Source organism: Schistocerca americana, chromosome 2 (assembly GCF_021461395.2).
Source record: "Schistocerca americana isolate TAMUIC-IGC-003095 chromosome 2, iqSchAmer2.1, whole genome shotgun sequence".
Classification (NCBI taxonomy): domain Eukaryota; kingdom Metazoa; phylum Arthropoda; class Insecta; order Orthoptera; family Acrididae; genus Schistocerca; species Schistocerca americana.
Window position 1 is genome coordinate 1,126,656,842 of NC_060120.1, and position 20,915 is coordinate 1,126,677,756.

Consider the following 20,915-nt stretch of genomic DNA (forward strand, 5'->3'; position numbering starts at 1 on the left):
ATATAATTCCGATGCAATTTCGGTGTTTCATCGTCAATATGAAGCTCAGAGTGATACAGTAAACCTGAAGTGAAGCATCGGAATCTATATCTAGTGTCACAGGAATGGTTCAAATCATAGACAGTAAGAAGAGCCAGTCTTCTTGTACTTGAGTCGGCATTGTGCCTTTTGTATTTAAATCCGATGCAATTTCTGTGTTTCATCGTCAATAAGAAGGTCAGAGGGATACAGTAAACCTGAAGTGAAGCATCGGAATCTATAACTAGTGTCACAGGAATGGTTCAAAACATAGACCGTAAGAAGAGTCAGTTTTCTTGTACTTAAGTCGGCATTGTGCCTTTTGTATTTAATTCTGATGCAGTTTCTGTGTTTCATCGACAATAAGAAGGCCAGAGGAATACAGTAAACCTGAAGTGAAGCATCGGAATCTGTAACTAGTGTCACAGGAATGGTTCAAAGCATAGACAGTAAGAAGAGTCAATTTTCTTATAATTAAGTCAGCCTGGTGCCTTTTATATTTAATTCCGATGCAATTTCTGTGTTTCATCGTCAATAAGAAGGTCAGAGGGATACAGTAACCCTGAAGTGATGCATCGGAATCTGTAACTAGTGTTACAGGAATGGTTCAAAACATAGACAGTAAGAAGAGTCAGTTTTCTTGTACTTAAGTCGACATTGTGCCTTTTCAATTTAATTGCGATGCAGTTTCTGTGTTTCCTCGTCAATAAGAAGGTCCAAGGGATGCAGTTAACCCGAACTGAAGCATCGGAATCTAAAACCGGCCTCACAGGAAAGGTTCAAATCATAGACAGTAAGAAGAGCCAGTCCTCTTGTACTTGAGTCGGCATTGTGCATTTTGTATTTAATTACGATGCAATTTCTGTGTTTGATATTCAATAAGAAGGTCTGAGGGATGCAGAAAACCTGAAGTGAAGCATCGGAATCTATAACTAGAGTCACAGGAATGGTTCAAAACATAGAGAGTAAGAATAGTCAGTCTTTTTATACTTAAGTCGGCATTGTGCTTTTTGTATTTAATTCCAATGCAATTTCTGTGTTTCATCGTCAATAAGAAGGTCAGAGGGATACAGTAAACCTGAAGTGAAGCATCGGAATCTATAACTAGAGTCCCAGGAATGGTTCAAAAACATAGAGAGTAAGAATAGTCAGTCTTTTTGTACTTAAGTCGGCATTGTGCTTTTTGTATTTAATTCCGATGCTATTTCTGTGCTTCATCGTCAATAAGTCGGTCAGAGGGATACAGTAAACCTGAAGTGAAGCATCGGTATCTATAACTAGTATCATAGGAATGGTTCAAAATATAGGCGGTAAGAAGAGTCAGTCTTCCTGTACTTGAGTGAGCATTGTGCCTTTTGTATTTAATTAAGATGCTATTTCTGTGTTTCATCGTCAATAAGAAGGCCAGAGGGATACAGTAAACCTGAAGTGAAGCATCGGAATCAATAACTAGTGTCACAGGAATGGTTCAAACATAGACAGTAAGAAGAGTCAGTCTTCTTGTAATTAAGGCGGCATTGTGCCTCTTGTATATAATTCCGATGCAATTTCTGTGTTTCATCGTCAATATGAAGGTCAGAGGGATACAGGAAACCTGAAGTGAAGCATCGGAATCTATAACTAGTGTCACAGGAATGGTTCAAATCATAGACAGTAAGAAGAGCCAGTTTTCTTGTACTTGAGTCGGCATTGTGCCTTTTGTATTTAATTCCGATGCAATTTCTGTGTTTCATCGTCAATAAGAAAGTCAGAGGGATACAGTAAACCTGAAGTGAAGCATCGGAATCTATAACTAGTGTCACAGGAATGGTTAAAAACATAGACAGTGAGAAGAATCAGTTTTCTTGAACTTAAGTCGGCATTGTGCCTTTTGTATTTAACTCCGATGCAATTTCTGTGTTTCATCTTCAATAAGAAGGTCAGAGGGATACCGTAAACCTGAAGAGAAGTATCGGAATCTGTAACTAGTGTCACAGGAATGGTTCATAACATAGACAGTAAGAAGAGTCAGTTTTCATGTACTTAAGTCGGCATTGTGCCTTTTGTATTTAATTCTGATGCAATTTCTGTGTTTCATCGACAATAAGAACGTCAGAGGGATACAGTAAACCTGAAGTGAGGCATCGGAATCAATAACTAGTGTAACAGAATGGTTCAAAGCATAGACAGTAAGAACAGTCAGTTTTCTTATAATTATGTAGGCATTGTGTCTTTTGTATTTAATTCCGATGCAATTTCTGTCTTTCATCGTCAATAAAAAGGTCAGAGGGATACAGTAATCAGGAAGTGATGCATCGGAAACTATAACTAGTGTCACAGGAATGGTTCATAGCATAGACAGTAAGAAGAATCAGTTTTCTAATACTTAAGTCGGCATTGTGCATTTTGTATTTAATTCCGATGCAATTTCTGTGTTTCATCGTCAATAAGAAGGTCGGAGGGATACAGCAAACCTGAAGTGAAGCATCGGAATCTAAAATCGGCATCACAGGAAAGGTTCAAAACATAGACAGTAAGAAGAGCCAGTCTTCTTGTACTTGAGTCGGTATTGTGCCTTTTGGATTTAATTCCGATGCAATTTCTGTGTTTCATCGTCAACAAGAAGGTCAGAGTGATACAGTAAACCTGAAGTGAAGCATCGTAATCTATAACTAGTGTTACAGGAGTAGTTCAAATCATAGACAGTAAGGAGAGTCAGTCTTCTAGTACTTAAGTCGGCATTGTGCCTTTTGTTTGTGTTCCGATGCAATTTCTGTATCTCATCGTCATTAAGAATGTCAGAAGGATACAGTAAACCTGAAGTGAAGCATCGGAATCTATAACTAGTGTCACAGGAATGGTTCAAAGCATAGACAGTAAGAAGAATCAGTTTACTTATACTTGAGTCGGCATTGTTCCTTTTGTATTTAATTCCGATGCAATTTCTGTGTTTCATCATCAATACGAAGGTCAGAGAGATACAATATAGCTGAAGTGATGCATCGGAATCTATAACTAGTGTCGCAGGAATGGTTCAAAACAAAGACTGTAAGAAGAGTCAGTTTTCTTGTACTTCAGTCGGCATTGTGCTTTTCTATTTAATTCCGAATCAATTTCTTTGTTTCGTCGTCAATAAGAAGGTCCAAGGGATACAGTAAACCTGAAGTGAAGCATCGGAATCTATAACCGGTCTCACAGGAAAGGTTCAAAACATAGGCAGTAAGAAGAGCCAGTCCTCTTGTACTTGAGTCGGCATTGTGCCTCTTGTATTTAATTCCAATGCAATTTCTGTGTTTGATCGTCAATAAGAAGGTCAGAGGGATGCAGTAAACCTGAAGTGTAGCATCGGAATCTATAACTAGTGTCACAGGAATGGTTCAAAACATAGACGGTAAGAAGAGTCTGTCTTCCTGTACTTAAGTCGACATTGTGCCTTTTGTATTTAATTAATATGCAATTTCTGTGTTTCATCGTCAATAAGAAGGTCAGAGGGATACAGTAAACCTGAAGTGAAGCATCGGAATCTATAACTAGTGTCACAGGAATGTTTCAAAACATAGACAGTAAGATGAGTCAGTCTTCTTGTACTTAAGTCAGCATTGTGCCTCTTGTATATAATTCCGATGCAATTTCTGTGTTTCATCGTCAATATGAAGCTCAGAGTGACACGGTAAACCTGAAGTGAAGCATAGAAATCTATATCTAGTGTCACAGGAATGGTTCAAAACATAGACAGTAAGAAGAGCCAGTCTTCTTGTACTTGAGTCGGCATTGTGCCTTTTGTATTTAAATCCGATGCATTTTCTGTGTTTCATCGTCAATAAGAAGGTCAGAGGGATACAGTAAACCTGAAGTGAAGCATCGGAATCTATAACTAGTGTCACAGGAATGGTTCAAAACATAGACAGTAAGAAGAGTCAGTTTTCTTGTACTTAAGTCGGCATTGTGCCTTTTGTATTTAATTCTGATGCAGTTTCTGTGTTTCATCGACAATAAGAAGGGCAGAGGAATACAGTAAACCTGAAGTGAAGCATCGGAATCTGTAACTAGTGTCACAGGAATGGTTCAAAGCATAGACAGTAAGAAGAGTCAATTTTCTTATAATTAAGTCAGCCTTGTTCCTTTTATATTTAATTCCGATGCAATTTCTGTGTTTCATCGTCAATAAGAAGGTCAGAGGGATACAGTAACCCTGAAGTGATGCATCGGAATCTGTAACTAGTGTTACAGGAATGGTTCAAAACATAGACAGTAAGAAGAGTCAGTTTTCTTGTACTTAAGTCGACATTGTGCCTTTTCTATTTAATTGCGATGCAGTTTCTGTGTTTCCGCGTCAATAAGAAGGTCCAAGTGATGCAGTTAACCCGAACTGAAGCATCGGAATCTAAAACCGGCCTCACAGGAAAGGTTCAAATCATAGACAGTAAGAAGAGCCAGTCCTCTTGTACTTGAGTCGGCATTGTGCCTTTTGTATTTAATTACGATGCAATTTCTGTGTTTGATCTTCAATAAGAAGGTCTGAGGGATGCAGAAAACCTGAAGTGAAGCATCGGAATCTATAACTAGTGTCACAGGAATGGTTCAAAACATAGACGGTAAGAAGAGTCAGTCTTCCTGTACTTATGTCGGCATTGTGCCTTTTGTATTTAATTAAGATGCAATCTCTGTGTTTCATCGTCAATAAGAAGTTCAGAGGGATACAGTAAACCTGAAGTGAAGCATCGGAATCTATAACTAGTGTCACAGTAATGGTTCAAAATATAGACAGTAGGAAGAGTCAGTCTTCTAGTACTTGAGTCGGCATTGGTCTTTTTGAATTTAATTCCGATGCAATTTCTGTGTTTCATCGGCAATAAGAAGTTCCAAAGAATTCAGTAAACCTGAAGTGAAGCATCGGAATCTATAACTAGTGTCACAGGAATTGTTCAAAACATAGAGAGTAAGAAGAGTCAGTCTTTTTGTACTTAAGTCGGCATTGTGCCTTTTGTATTTAATTCCAATGCAATTTCTATGTTTCATCGTCAATACGAAGGTCAGAGGGATCCAGTAAACCTGAAGTGAAGCATCGGAATCTATAACTAGTGTCACGGGACTGGTTCATAACATAGGCAGTAAAAAGAGTCAGTCTTCTTGTACCTAAGTCGGCATTGTGCCTTTTGTATTTAATTCCGATGCGATTTCTGTGTTTCATCGTCAGTAAGATGGTCAGAGGGTTACAGAAAACCTGAAGTGAAGCATTGGAATCTATAACTAGTGTCACAGGAATGGTTCACAACTTAGACAGTAAGAATAGTAAGTTTACTTATACTTAAGTCGGCATTGTGGCTTTTGTATTTAATTCCGATGCCGTTTCTGTGTTTCGCCGTCAATAAGAAGGTCCAAGGGATACAGTAAACCTAAAGTGAAGCATCGTAATCTATAACTAGTGTCACAGTAATGGTTCAAAACATAGACAGTAGGAAGGGTCAGTCTTCTAGTACTTGGGTCGGCATTGGTCCTTTTGAATTTAATTCCGATGCAATTTCTGTGTTTCATCGGCAATAAGAAGTTCCAAAGGATTCAGTAAACCTGAAGTGAAGCATCGGAATCTATAACTAGTGCCACAGGACTGGTTAAAAACATAGAGAGTAAGAAGAGTCAGTCTTTTTGTACTTAAGTCGGCATTGTGCCTTTTGTATTTAATTCCAATGCAATTTCTGTGTTTCATCTTCAATACGAAGGTCAGAGGGATCCAGTAAACCTGAAGTGAAGCATCGGAATCTATAACTAGTGTCACAGGAATGGTTCAAAACATAGACAGTAAGAAGAGTCAGTTTACTTGTACTCAAGTCGGCATTTTGCCTTTTGTATTTAATTCTGATGCAGTTTCTGTGTTTCATCGACAATAAGAAGGTCAGAGGAATACAGTAAACCTGAAGTGAAGCATCGGAATCTGTAACTAGTGTCACAGGAATGGTTCAAAGCATAGACAGTAAGAAGAGTCAATTTTCTTATAATTAAGTCAGCCTGGTGCCTTTTATATTTAATTCCGATGCAATTTCAGTGTTTCATCGTCAATAAGAATTTCAGAGGGATACAGTAACCTTGAAGTGATGCATCGGAATCTGTAACTAGTGTTACAGGAATGGTTCAAAACGTAGACAGTAAGAAGAGTCAGTTTTCTTGTACTTAAGTCGACATTGTGCCTTTTCTATTTAATTGCGATGCAGTTTCTGTGTTTCCTCGTCAATAAGAAGGTCCAAGGGATGCAGTTAACCCGAACTGAAGCATCGGAATCTAAAACCGGCCTCACAGGAAAGGTTCAAATCATAGACAGTAAGAAGAGCCAGTCCTCTTGTACTTGAGTCGGCCTTGTGCCTTTTGTATTTAATTAAGGTGCAATTACTGTGTTTCATCGTCAATAAGAAGGTCAGAGGGATACAGTAAACCTGAAGTGAAGCATCGGAATCTATAACTAGAGTCACAGGAATGGTTCAAAACATAGAGAGTAAGAATAGACAGTCTTTTTGCACTTAAGTCGGCATTGTGCCTTTTGTATTTAATTCCAATGCAATTTCTGTGTTTCATCGTCAATAAGAAGGTCAGAGGGATACAGTAAACCTGAAGTGAAGCATCGGAATCTATAACTAGAGTCACAGGAATGGTTCAAAAACATAGAGAGTAAGAATAGTCAGTCTTTTTGTACTTAAGTCGGCATTGTGCTTTTTGTATTTAATTCCGATGCAATTTCTGTGCTTCATCGTCAATAAGTCGGTCAGAGGGATACAGTAAACCTGAAGTGAAGCATCGGTATCTATAACTAGTATCACAGGAATGGTTCAAAACATAGGCAGTAAGAAGAGTCAGTCTTCCTGTACTTAAATGAGCATTGTGCCTTTTGTATTTAATTAAGATGCTATTTCTGTGTTTCATCGTCAATAAGAAGGCCAGAGGGATACAGTAAACCTGAAGTGAAGCATCGGAATCTATAACTAGTGTCACAGGAATGGTTCAAACATAGACAGTAAGAAGAGTCAGTCTTCTTGTAATTAAGGCGGCATTGTGCCTCTTGTATATAATTCCGATGCAATTTCTGTGTTTCATTGTCAATATGAAGGTCAGAGGGATACAGGAAACCTGAAGTGAAGCATCGGAATCTATAACTAGTGTCACAGGAATGGTTCAAATCATAGACAGTAAGAAGAGCCAGTTTTCTTGTACTTGAAGCGGCATTGTGCCTTTTGTATTTAATTCCGATGCAATTTCTGTGTTTCATCGTCAATAAGAAAGTCAGAGGGATACAGTAAACCTGAAGTGAAGCATCGGAATCTATAACTAGTGTCACAGGAATGGTTAAAAACATAGACAGTAAGAAGAATCAGTTTTCTTGAACTTAAGTCGGCATTGTGCCTTTTGTATTTAATTCCAATGCAATTTCTGTGTTTCATCTTCAATACGAAGGTCAGAGGGATCCAGTAAACCTGAAGTGAAGCATCGGAATCTATAACTAGTGTCACAGGAATGGTTCAAAACATAGACAGTAAGAAGAGTCAGTTTACTTGTACTCAAGTCGGCATTTTGCCTTTTGTATTTAATTCTGATGCAGTTTCTGTGCTTCATCGACAATAAGAAGGTCAGAGGAATACAGTAAACCTGAAGTGAAGCATCGGAATCTGTAACTAGTGTCACAGGAATGGTTCAAAGCATAGACAGTAAGAAGAGTCAATTTTCTTATAATTAAGTCAGCCTGGTGCCTTTTATATTTAATTCCGATGCAATTTCTGTGTTTCATCGTCAATAAGAAGGTCAGAGGGATACAGTAACCCTGAAGTGATGCATCGGAATCTGTAACTAGTGTTACAGGAATGGTTCAAAACGTAGACAGTAAGAAGAGTCAGTTTTCTTGTACTTAAGTCGACATTGTGCCTTTTCTATTTAATTCCGATGCAGTTTCTGTGTTTCCTCGTCAAAAAAGAAGGTCCAAGGGATGCAGTTAACCCGAACTGAAGCATCGGAATCTAAAACCGGCCTCACAGGAAAGGTTCAAATCATAGACAGTAAGAAGAGCCAGTCCTCTTGTACTTGAGTCGGCCTTGTGCCTTTTGTATTTAATTAAGGTGCAATTTCTGTGTTTCATCGTCAATAAGAAGGTCAGAGGGATACAGTAAACCTGAAGTGAAGCATCGGAATCTATAACTAGAGTCACAGGAATGGTTCAAAACATAGAGAGTAAGAATAGTCAGTCTTTTTGCACTTAAGTCGGCATTGTGCCTTTTGTATTTAATTCCAATGCAATTTCTGTGTTTCATCGTCAATAAGAAGGTCAGAGGGATACAGTAAACCTGAAGTGAAGCATCGGAATCTATAACTAGAGTCACAGGAATGGTTCAAAAACATAGAGAGTAAGAATAGTCAGTCTTTTTGTACTTAAGTCGGCATTGTGCTTTTTGTATTTAGTTCCGATGCAATTTCTGTGCTTCATCGTCAATAAGTCGGTCAGAGGGATACAGTAAACCTGAAGTGAAGCATCGGTATCTATAACTAGTATCACAGGAATGGTTCAAAACATAGGCAGTAAGAAGAGTCAGTCTTCCTGTACTTAAATGAGCATTGTGCCTTTTGTATTTAATTAAGATGCTATTTCTGTGTTTCATCGTCAATAAGAAGGCCAGAGGGATACAGTAAACCTGAAGTGAAGCATCGGAATCTATAACTAGTGTCACAGGAATGGTTCAAACATAGACAGTAAGAAGAGTCAGTCTTCTTGTAATTAAGGCGGCATTGTGCCTCTTGTATATAATTCCGATGCAATTTCTGTGTTTCATCGTCAATATGAAGGTCAGAGGGATACAGGAAACCTGAAGTGAAGCATCGGAATCTATAACTAGTGTCACAGGAATGGTTCAAATCATAGACAGTAAGAAGAGCCAGTTTTCTTGTACTTGAAGCGGCATTGTGCCTTTTGTACTTAATTCCGATGCAATTTCTGTGTTTCATCGTCAATAAGAAAGTCAGAGGGATACAGTAAACCTGAAGTGAAGCATCGGAATCTATAACTAGTGTCACAGGAATGGTTAAAAACATAGACAGTAAGAAGAATCAGTTTTCTTGAACTTAAGTCGGCATTGTGCCTTTTGTATTTAACTCCGATGCAATTTCTGTGTTTCATCTTCAATAAGAAGGTCAGAGGGATACCGTAAACCTGAAGAGAAGTATCGGAATCTGTAACTAGTGTCACAGGAATGGTTCATAACATAGACAGTAAGAAGAGTCAGTTTTCTTGTACTTAAGTCGGCATTGTGCCTTTTGTATTTAATTCTGATGCAATTTCTGTGTTTTATCGACAATAAGAACGTCAGAGGGATACAGTAAACCTGAAGTGAGGCATCGGAATCAATAACTAGTGTAACAGAATGGTTCAAAGCATAGACAGTAAGAACAGTCAGTTTTCTTATAATTAAGTAGGCATTGTGTCTTTTGTATTTAATTCCGATGCCATTTCTGTCTTTCATCGTCAATAAAAAGGTCAGAGGGATACAGTAATCCTGAAGTGATGCATCGGAAACTATAACTAGTGTCACAGGAATGGTTCAAAGCATAGACAGTTAAAAGAGTCAGTTTTCTTATAATTAAGGCTGCATTGTGCCTTTTTTATTTATTCCGATGCAATTTCTGTGTTTCATCGTCAATAAGACGGTCAGAGGGATACAGCAAACCTGAAGTGAAGCATCGGAATCTAAAATCGGCATCACAGTAAAGGTTCAAAACATAGACAGTAAGAAGAGCCAGTCTTCTTGTACTTGAGTCGGTATTGTGCCTTTTGGATTTAATTCCGATGCAAATTCTGTGTTTCATCGTCAACAAGAAGGTCAGAGTGATACAGTAAACCTGAAGTGAAGCATCGTAATCTATAACTAGTGTTACAGGAGTAGTTCAAATCATAGACAGTAAGGAGAGTCAGTCTTCTAGTACTTAAGTCGGCATTGCGCCTTTTGTTTGTGTTCCGATGCAATTTCTGTATCTCATCGTCATTAAGAATGTCAGAAGGATACAGTAAACCTGAAGTGAAGCATCGGAATCTATAACTAGTGTCGCAGGAATGGTTCAAAACAAAGACTGTAAGAAGAGTCAGTTTTCTTGTACTTCAGTCGGCATTGTGCATTTCTATTTAATTCCGATTCAATTTCATTGTTTCGTCGTCAATAAGAAGGTCCAAGGGATACAGTAAACCTGAAGTGAAGCATCGGAATCTATAACCGGTCTCACAGGAAAGGTTCAAAACATAGGCAGTAAGAAGAGCCAGTCCTCTTGTACTTGAGTCGGCATTGTGCCTCTTGTATTTAATTCCAATGCAATTTCTGTGTTTGATCGTCAATAAGAAGGTCAGAGGGATGCAGTAAACCTGAAGTGTAGCATCGGAATCTATAACTAGTGTCACAGGAATGGTTCAAACATAGACGGTAAGAAGAGTCTGTCTTCCTGTACTTAAGTCGGCATTGTGCCTTTTGTATTTAATTAATATGCAATTTCTGTATTTCATCGTCAATAAGAAGGTCAGAGGGATACAGTAAACCTGAAGTGAAGCATCGGAATCTATAACTAGTGTCACAGGAATGTTTCAAAACATAGACAGTAAGATGAGTCAGTCTTCTTGTACTTAAGTCAGCATTGTGCCTATTGTATATAATTCCGATGCAATTTCTGTGTTTCATCGTCAATATGAAGCTCAGAGTGACACAGTAAACCTGAAGTGAAGCATAGAAATCTATATCTAGTGTCACAGGAATGGTTCAAATCATAGACAGTAAGAAGAGCCAGTCTTCTTGTACTTGATTCGGCATTGTGCCTTTTGTATTTAAATCCGATGCATTTTCTGTGTTTCATCGTCAATAAGAAGGTCAGAGGGATACAGTAAACCTGAAGTGAAGCATCGGAATCTGTAACTAGTGTCACAGGAATGGTTCAAAACATAGACAGTAAGAAGAGTCAGTTTTCTTGTACTTAAGTCGGCATTGTGCCTTTTGTATTTAATTCTGATGCAGTTTCTGTGTTTCATCGACAATACGAAGGTCAGAGGAATACAGTAAACCTGAAGTGAAGCATCGGAATCTGTAACTAGTGTCACAGGAATGGTTCAAAGCATAGACAGTAAGAAGAGTCAATTTTCTTATAATTAAGTCAGCCTTGTTCCTTTTATATTTAATTCCGATGCAATTTCTGTGTTTCATCGTCAATAAGAAGGTCAGAGGGATACAGTAACCCTGAAGTGATGCATCGGAATCTGTAACTAGTGTTACAGGAATGGTTCAAAACATAGACAGTAAGAAGAGTCAGTTTTCTTGTACTTAAGTCGACATTGTGCCTTTTCTATTTAATTGCGATTCAGTTTCTGTGTTTCATCGTCAATAAGAAGGTCCAAGGGATGCAGTTAACCCGAACTGAAGCATCGGAATCTAAAACCGGCCTCACGGGAAAGGTTCAAATCATAGACAGTAAGAAGAGCCAGTCCTCTTGTACTTGAGTCGGCATTGTGCCTTTTCTATTTAATTACGATGCAATTTCTGTGTTTGATCTTCAATAAGGAGGTCTGAGGGATGCAGAAAACCTGAAGTGAAGCATCGGAATCTATAACTAGTGTCACAGGAATGGTTCAAAACATAGACGGTAAGAAGAGTCAGTCTTCCTGTACTTATGTCGGCATTGTGCCTTTTGTATTTAATTAAGATGCAATCTCTGTGTTTCATCGACAATAAGAAGGTCAGAGGGATACAGTGAACCTGAAGTGAAGCATCGGTATCTATAACTAGTGTCACAGTAATGGTTCAAAATATAGACAGTAGGAAGAGTCAGTCTTCTAGTACTTGAGTCGCCTTGGTCCTTTTGAATTTAATTCCGATGCAATTTCTGTGTTTCATCGGCAATAAGAAGTTCCAAAGAATTCAGTAAACCTGAAGTGAAGCATCGGAATCTATAACTAGTGTCACAGGAATTGTTCAAAACATAGAGAGTAAGAAGAGTCAGTCTTTTTGTACTTAAGTCGGCATTTTGCCTTTTGTATTTAATTCCAATGCAATTTCTATGTTTCATCGTCAATACGAAGGTCAGAGGGATCCAGTAAACCTGAAGTGAAGCATCGGAATCTATAACTAGTGTCACGGGACTGGTTCACAACATAGGCAGTAAGAAGAGTCAGTCTTCTTGTACCTAAGTCGGCATTGTGCCTTTTGTATTTAATTCCGATGCGATATCTGTGTTTCATCGTCAGTAAGATGGTCAGAGGGTTACAGTAAACCTGAAGTGAAGCATTGGAATCTATAACTAGTGTCACAGTAATGGTTCAAAACATAGACAGTAGGAAGGGTCAGTCTTCTAGTACTTGAGTCGGCATTGGTCTTTTTGAATTTAATTCCGATGCAATTTCTGTGTTTCATCGGCAATAAGAAGTTCCAAAGGATTCAGTAAACCTGAAGTGAAGCATCGGAATCTATAACTAGTGTCACAGGACTGGTTAAAAACATAGAGAGTAAGAAGAGTCAGTCTTTTTGTACTTAAGTCGGCATTGTGCCTTTTGTATTTAATTCCAATGCAATTTCTGTGTTTCATCTTCAATACGAAGGTCAGAGGGATCCAGTAAACCTGAAGTGAAGCATCGGAATCTATAACTAGTGTCACAGGAATGGTTCAAAACATAGACAGTAAGAAGAGTCAGTTTACTTGTACTCAAGTCGGCATTTTGCCTTTTGTATTTAATTCCGATGCAATTTCTGTGTTTCATCGTCAATAAGAAGGTCAGAGGGATGCAGTAAACCTGAAGTGAAGCATCGGAATCTATAACTAGTGTCACGGGACTGGTTCATAACATAGACAGTAAGAAGAGTCAGTCTTCTTGTACTTAAGTCGGCATTGTGCCTTTTGTATTTAATTCCGATGCGATTTCTGTGTTTCATCGTCAGTAAGATGGTCAGAGGGTTACAGTAAACCTGAAGTGAAGCATTGGAATCTATAACTAGTGTCACAGGAATGGTTCACAACTTAGACAGTAAGAAGAGTAAGTTTACTTATACTTAAGTCGGCATTGTGCCTTTTGTATTTAATTCCGATGCAATTTCGGTGTTTCATCGTCAATAAGACGGCCAGAGGGATACAGTAAACCTGAAGTGAAGCATCGGTATCTATAACTAGTATCACGGGAATGGTTCTGAACAAAGGCTGTAAGAAGAGTCAGTTTTCTTGTACTTAAGTCGGCATTGTGCATTTCTATTTAATTCCGATGCAATTTCGGTGTTTCGTCGTCAATATGAAGGTCCAAGGGATACAGTTAACCTGAAGTGAAGCATCGGAATCTAAAACCGGTCTCACAGGAAAGGTTAAAAACATAAACAGTAAGAAGAGCCTGTCCTCATGTACTTGAGTCGGCATTGCGCCTTTTGTATTTAATTCCAATGCAATATCTGTGATTGATCGTCAACAAGAGGGTGAGAAGGATACAGTAAACCTGAGGTGAAGCATCGGAATCTATAACTAGTTTCACAGGAATGGTTCAAAACATAGACGGTAAGAAGAGTCAGCCTTCCTGTACTTAAGTCGGCATTGTGCCTTTTGTATTTAATTAATATGCAATTTCTGTGTTTCGTCGTCAATAACTAGGTCAGAGGGATACAGTAAACCTGAAGTGAAGCATCGTACTCTATAACTAGTGTCACAGGAATGGTTCAAAACATAGATAGTAAGAAGAGTCAGTCTTCTTGTACTTAAGTCGGCATTGTGCCTCTTGTATATAATTCCGATGCAATTTCTGTGTTTCATCGTCAATATAAAGGTCAGAGGGATACAGTAAACCTGAAGGGAAGCATCGGAATCTATAACTAGTGTCACAGGAATGGTTCAAAACATAGACAGTAAAAAGAGCCAGTCTTCTTGTACTTAACTACATCTACTACATCTACATCGATACTCCGCAAGCCACCCAACGGTGTGTGGCGGAGGGCACTTTACGTGCCACGGTCATTACCTCCCTTTCTTGTTCCAGTCGCGTATGGTTCGCGGGAAGAACGACTGTCTGAAAGCCTCCGTGCGCGCTCTAATCTCTCTAATTTTACATTCGTGATCTCCTCGGGAAGTATAAGTAGGGGGAAGCAATATATTCGATACCTCATCCAGAAACGCACCCTCTCGAAACCTGGCGAGCAAGCTACACCGCGATGCAGAGCGCCTCTCTTGCAGAGTCTGCCACTTGAGTTTATTAAACATCTCCGTAACGCTATCACGGTTACCAAATAACCCAGTGACGAATCGCGCCGCTCTTCTTTGGATCTTCTCTATCTCCTCCGTCAACCCGACCTGGTACGGATCCCACACTGATGAGCAATACTCAAGTATAGGTCGAACGAGTGTTTTGTAAGCCACCTCCTTTGTTGATGGACTACATTTTCTAAGCACTCTCCCAATGAATCTCAACCTGGTACCCGCCTTACCAACAATTAGTTTTATATGATCATTCCACTTCAAATCGTTCCGTACGCATACTCCCAGATATTTTACATAAGTAACTGCTACCAGTGTTTGTTCCGCTATCATATAATCATACAGTAAGGGATCCTTCTTTCTATGTATTCGCAATACATTACATTTGTCTATGTTAAGGGTCAGTTGCCACTCCCTGCACCAAGTGCCTATCCGCTGCAGATCTTCCTGTATTTCGCTACAATTTTCTAATGCAGCAACTTCTCTGTATACTACAGCATCATCCGCGAAAAGCCGCATGGAACTTCCGACACTATCTACTAAGTCATTTATATATATTGTGAAAAGCAATGGTCCCATAACACTCCCCTGTGGCACGCCAGAGGTTACTTTAACGTCTGTAGACGTCTCTCCATTGATAACAACATGCTGTGTTCTGTTTGCTAAAAACTCTTCAATCCAGCCACACAGCTGGTCTGATATTCCGTAGGCTCTTACTTTGTTTATCAGGCGACGGTGCGGAACTGTATCGAACGCCTTCCGGAAGTCAAGAAAAATAGCATCTACCTGGGAGCCTGTATCTAATATTTTCTGGGTCTCATGAACAAATAAGGCGAGTTGGGTCTCACACGATCGCTGTTTCCGGAATCCATGTTGATTCCTACATAGTAGATTCTGGGTTTCCAGAAATGACATGATACGCGAGCAAAAAACATGTTCTAAAATTCTACAAGAGATCGACGTAAGAGATATAGGTCTATAGTTTTGCGCATCTGCTCGACGACCCTTCTTGAAGACTGGGACTATCTGTGCTCTTTTCCAATCATTTGGAACCCTCCGTTCCTCTAGAGACTTGCGGTACACGGCTGTTAGAAGGGGGGCAAGTTCTTTCGCGTACTCTGTGTAGAATCGAATTGGTATCCCGTCAGGTCCAGTGGACTTTCCTCTATTAAGTGATTCCAGTTGCTTTTCTATTCCTTGGACACTTATTTCGACGTCAGCCATTTTTTCGTTTGTGCGAGGATTTAGAGAAGGAACTGCAGTGCGGTCTTCCTCTGTGAAACAGCTTTGGAAAAAGGTGTTTAGTATTTCAGCTTTACGCGTGTCATCCTCTGTTTCAATGCCATCATCATCCCGTAGTGTCTGGATATGCTGTTTCGAGCCACTTACTGATTTAACGTAAGACCAGAACTTCCTAGGATTTTCTGTCAAGTCGGTACATAGAATTTTACTTTCGAATTCAATGAACGCTTCACGCATAGCCCTCCTTACGCTAACTTTGACATCGTTTAGCTTCTGTTTGTCTGAGAGGTTTTGGCTGCGTTTAAACTTGGAGTGGAGCTCTCTTTGCTTTCGCAGTAGTTTCCTAACTTTGTTGTTGTACCACGGTGGGTTTTTCCCGTCCCTCACAGTTTTACTCGGCACGTACCTGTCTAAAACGCATTTTACGATTGCCTTGAACTTTTTCCATAAACACTCAACATTGTCAGTGTCGGAACAGAAATTTTCGTTTTGATCTGTTAGGTAGTCTGAAATCTGCCTTCTATTACTCTTGCTAAACAGATAAACCTTCCTCCCTTTTTTTATATTCCTATTAACTTCCATATTCAGGGATGCTGCAACGGCCTTATGATCACTGATTCCCTGTTCTGTACATACAGATTCGAAAAGTTCGGGTCTGTTTGTTATCAGTAGGTCCAATATGTTATCTCCACGAGTCGGTTCTCTGTTTAATTGCTCGAGGTAATTTTCGGATAGTGCACTCAGTATAATGTCACTTAAGTCGGCATTGTGCCTTTTGTATTCAATTCCGATGCAATTTCTGTGTTTCATCGTCAATAAGAAGGTCAGAGGGATACAGTAAACCTGAAGTGGAGCATCGGAATCTATAACTAGTGTCACAGGAATGGTTCAAAGCATAGACAGTAATAAGAGTCAGTTTTCTTATAATTAAGTAGGCATGGTGCCTTTTGTATTTAATTCCGATGCAACTTCTGTGTTTCATCGTCAATATGAACGTCAGAAGGATGCAGTAAGCCTGAAGTGATGCATCGGAATCTACAACTAGTGTCACAGGAGTGGTTCAAAACATAGACAGTAAGAAGAGTCAGTTTTCTTGTACTTAACCAGGCATTGTGCCTTTTCTATTTAATTCCGATGCAATTTCTGTGTTTCGTTGTCAATAAGAAGGTCCAAGGGATACAGTAAACCTGAAGTGAAGCATGGGAATCTAAATCCGGTCTCACAGGAAAGGTTCAAAACATAGACATTAAGAAGAGCCAGTCTTCTTGTACTTGAGTCGGCATTGTGCCTTTTGTATTCAATTCCGATGCAATATCTGTGTTTCATCGGCAATAAGAAGGTCAGAGGGATACATAACCCTGAAGTGATGCATCGGAATCTGTAACTAGTGTTACAGGAATGGTTCAAAACATAGACAGTAAGAAGAGTCAGTTTTCTCGTACTTAAGTCGACATTGTGCCTTTTCTATTTAATTGCGATGCAGTTTCTGTGTTTCCTCGTCAATAAGAAGGTCCAAGGGATGCAGTTAACCCGAACTGAAGCATCGGAATCTAAAACCGGCCTCACAGGAAAGGTTCAAATCATAGACAGTAAGAAGAGCCAGTCCTCTTGTACTTGAGTCGGCATTGTGCCATTTGTATTTAATTACGATGCAATTTCTGTGTTTGATCTTCAATAAGGAGGTCTGAGGGATGCAGAAAACCTGAAGTGAAGCATCGGAATCTATAACTAGTGTCACAGGAATGGTTCAAAACATAGACGGTAAGAAGAGTCAGTCTTCCTATACTTATGTCGGCATTGTGCCTTTTGTATTTAATTAAGATGCAATCTCTGTGTTTCATCGACAATAAGAAGGTCAGAGGGATACAGTGAACCTGAAGTGAAGCATTGGAATCTATAACTAGTGTCACAGTAATGGTTCAAAACATAGACAGTAGGAAGGGTCAGTCTTCTAGTACTTGAGTCGGCATTGGTCCTTTTGAATTTAATTCCGATGCAATTTCTGTGTTTCATCGGCAATAAGAAGTTCCAAAGGATTCAGTAAACCTGAAGTGAAGCATCGGAATCTATAACTAGTGTCACAGGACTGGTTAAAAACATAGAGAGTAAGAAGAGTCAGTCTTTTTGTACTTAAGTCGGCATTGTGCCTTTTGTATTTAATTCCAATGCAATTTCTGTGTTTCATCTTCAATACGAAGGTCAGAGGGATCCAGTAAACCTGAAGTGAAGCATCGGAATCTATAACTAGTGTCACAGGAATGGTTCAAAACATAGACAGTAAGAAGAGTCAGTTTACTTGTACTCAAGTCGGCATTTTGCCTTTTGTATTTAATTCCGATGCAATTTCTGTGTTTCATCGTCAATAAGAAGGTCAGAGGGATGCAGTAAACCTGAAGTGAAGCATCGGAATCTATAACTAGTGTCACGGGACTGGTTCATAACATAGACAGTAAGAAGAGTCAGTCTTCTTGTAATTAAGTCGGCATTGTGCCTTTTGTATTTAATTCCGATGCGATTTCTGTGTTTCATCGTCAGTAAGATGGTCAGAGGGTTACAGTAAACCTGAAGTGAAGCATTGGAATCTATAACTAGTGTCACAGTAATGGTTCAAAACATAGACAGTAGGAAGGGTCAGTCTTCTAGTACTTGAGTCGGCATTGGTCCTTTTGAATTTAATTCCGATGCAATTTCTGTGTTTCATCGGCAATAAGAAGTTCCAAAGGATTCAGTAAACCTGAAGTGAAGCATCGGAATCTATAACTAGTGTCACAGGACTGGTTAAAAACATAGAGAGTAAGAAGAGTCAGTCTTTTTGTACTTAAGTCGGCATTGTGCCTTTTGTATTTAATTCCAATGCAATTTCTGTGTTTCATCTTCAATACGAAGGTCAGAGGGATCCAGTAAACCTGAAGTGAAGCATCGGAATCTATAACTAGTGTCACAGGAATGGTTCAAAACATAGACAGTAAGAAGAGTCAGTTTACTTGTACTCAAGTCGGCATTTTGCCTTTTGTATTTAATTCCGATGCAATTTCTGTGTTTCATCGTCAATAAGAAGGTCAGAGGGATGCAGTAAACCTGAAGTGAAGCATCGGAATCTATAACTAGTGTCACGGGACTGGTTCATAACATAGACAGTAAGAAGAGTCAGTCTTCTTGTAATTAAGTCGGCATTGTGCCTTTTGTATTTAATTCCGATGCGATTTCTGTGTTTCATCGTCAGTAAGATGGTCAGAGGGTTACAGTAAACCTGAAGTGAAGCATTGGAATCTATAACTAGTGTCACAGTAATGGTTCAAAACATAGACAGTAGGAAGGGTCAGTCTTCTAGTACTTGAGTCGGCATTGGTCCTTTTGAATTTAATTCCGATGCAATTTCTGTGTTTCATCGGCAATAAGAAGTTCCAAAGGATTCAGTAAACCTGAAGTGAAGCATCGGAATCTATAACTAGTGTCACAGGACTGGTTAAAAACATAGAGAGTAAGAAGAGTCAGTCTTTTTGTACTTAAGTCGGCATTGTGCCTTTTGTATTTAATTCCAATGCAATTTCTGTGTTTCATCTTCAATACGAAGGACAGAGGGATCCAGTAAACCTGAAGTGAAGCATCGGAATCTATAACTAGTGTCACAGGAATGGTTCAAAACATAGACAGTAAGAAGAGTCAGTTTACTTGTACTCAAGTCGGCATTTTGCCTTTTGTATTTAATTCCGATGCAATTTCTGTGTTTCATCGTCAATAAGAAGGTCAGAGGGATGCAGTAAACCTGAAGTGAAGCATCGGAATCTATAACTAGTGTCACGGGACTGGTTCATAACATAGACAGTAAGAAGAGTCAGTCTTCTTGTAATTAAGTCGGCATTGTGCCTTTTGTATTTAATTCCGATGCGATTTCTGTGTTTCATCGTCAGTAAGATGGTCAGAGGGTTACAGTAAACCTGAAGTGAAGCATTGGAATCTATAACTAGTGTCACAGGAATGGTTCACAACTTAGACAGTAAGAAGAGTAAGTTTACTTATACTTAAGTCGGAATTGTGGCTTTTGTATTTAATTCCGATGCCGTTTCTGTGTTTCGTCGTCATTAAGAAGGTCCAAGGGATACAGTAAACCTAAAGTGAAGCAACGGAATCTAAAACCGGCCACACCGGATAGGTTCAAAACATAGACATTAAGCAGGGCCAGTCTTCTTGTACTTGAGTCGGCATTGTGCCTTTTGTATTTAATTCCGATGCAATTTCGGTGTTTCATCGTCAATAAGACGGCCAGAGGGATACAGTAAACCTGAAGTGAAGCATCGGTATCTATAACTAGTATCACGGGAATGGTTCTGAACAAAGGCTGTAAGAAGAGTCAGTTTTCTTGTACTTAAGTCGGCATTGTGCATTTCTATTTAATTCCGATGCAATTTCGGTGTTTCGTCGTCAATATGAAGGTCCAAGGGATACAGTTAACCTGAAGTGAAGCATCGGAATCTAAAACCGGTCTCACAGGAAAGGTTAAAAACATAGACAGTAAGAAGAGCCTGTCCTCATGTACTTGAGTCGGCATTGCGCCTTTTGTATTTAATTCCAATGCAGTATCTGTGATTGATCGTCAACAAGAGGGTGAGAAGGATACAGTAAACCTGAGGTGAAGCATCGGAATCTATAACTAGTTTCACAGGAATGGTTCAAAACATAGACGGTAAGAAGGGTCAGCCTTCCTGTTCTTAAGTCGGCATTGTGCCTTTTGTATTTAATTAAGATGCAATTTCTGTGTTTCGTCGTCAATAACTAGGTCAGAGGGATACAGTAAACCTGAAGTGAAGCATCGTAATCTATAACTAGTGTCACAGGAATGGTTCAAAACATAGATAGTAAGAAGAGTCAGTCTTCTTGTACTTAAGTCGGCATTGTGCCTCTTGTATATAATTCCGATGCAATTTCTGTGTTTCATCGTCAATATAAAGGTCAGAGGGATACAGTAAACCTGAAGGGAAGCATCGGAATCTATAACTAGTGTCACAGGAATGGTTCAAAACATAGACAGTAAAAAGAGCCAGTCTTCTTGTACTTAACTACATCTACTACATCTACATCGATACTCCGCAAGCCACCCAACGGTGTGTGGCGGAGGGCACTTTACGTGCCACTGTCATTACCTCCCTTTCTTGTTCCAGTCGCGTATGGTTCGCGGGAAGAACGACTGTCTGAAAGCCTCCGTGCGCGCTCTAATCTCTCTAATTTTACATTCGTGATCTCCTCGGGAAGTATAAGTAGGGGGAAGCAATATATTCGATACCTCATCCAGAAACGCACCCTCTCGAAACCTGGCGAGCAAGCTACACCGCGATGCAGAGCGCCTCTCTTGCAGAGTCTGCCACTTGAGTTTATTAAACATCTCCGTAACGCTATCACGGTTACCAAATAACCCAGTGACGAATCGCGCCGCTCTTCTTTGGATCTTCTCTATC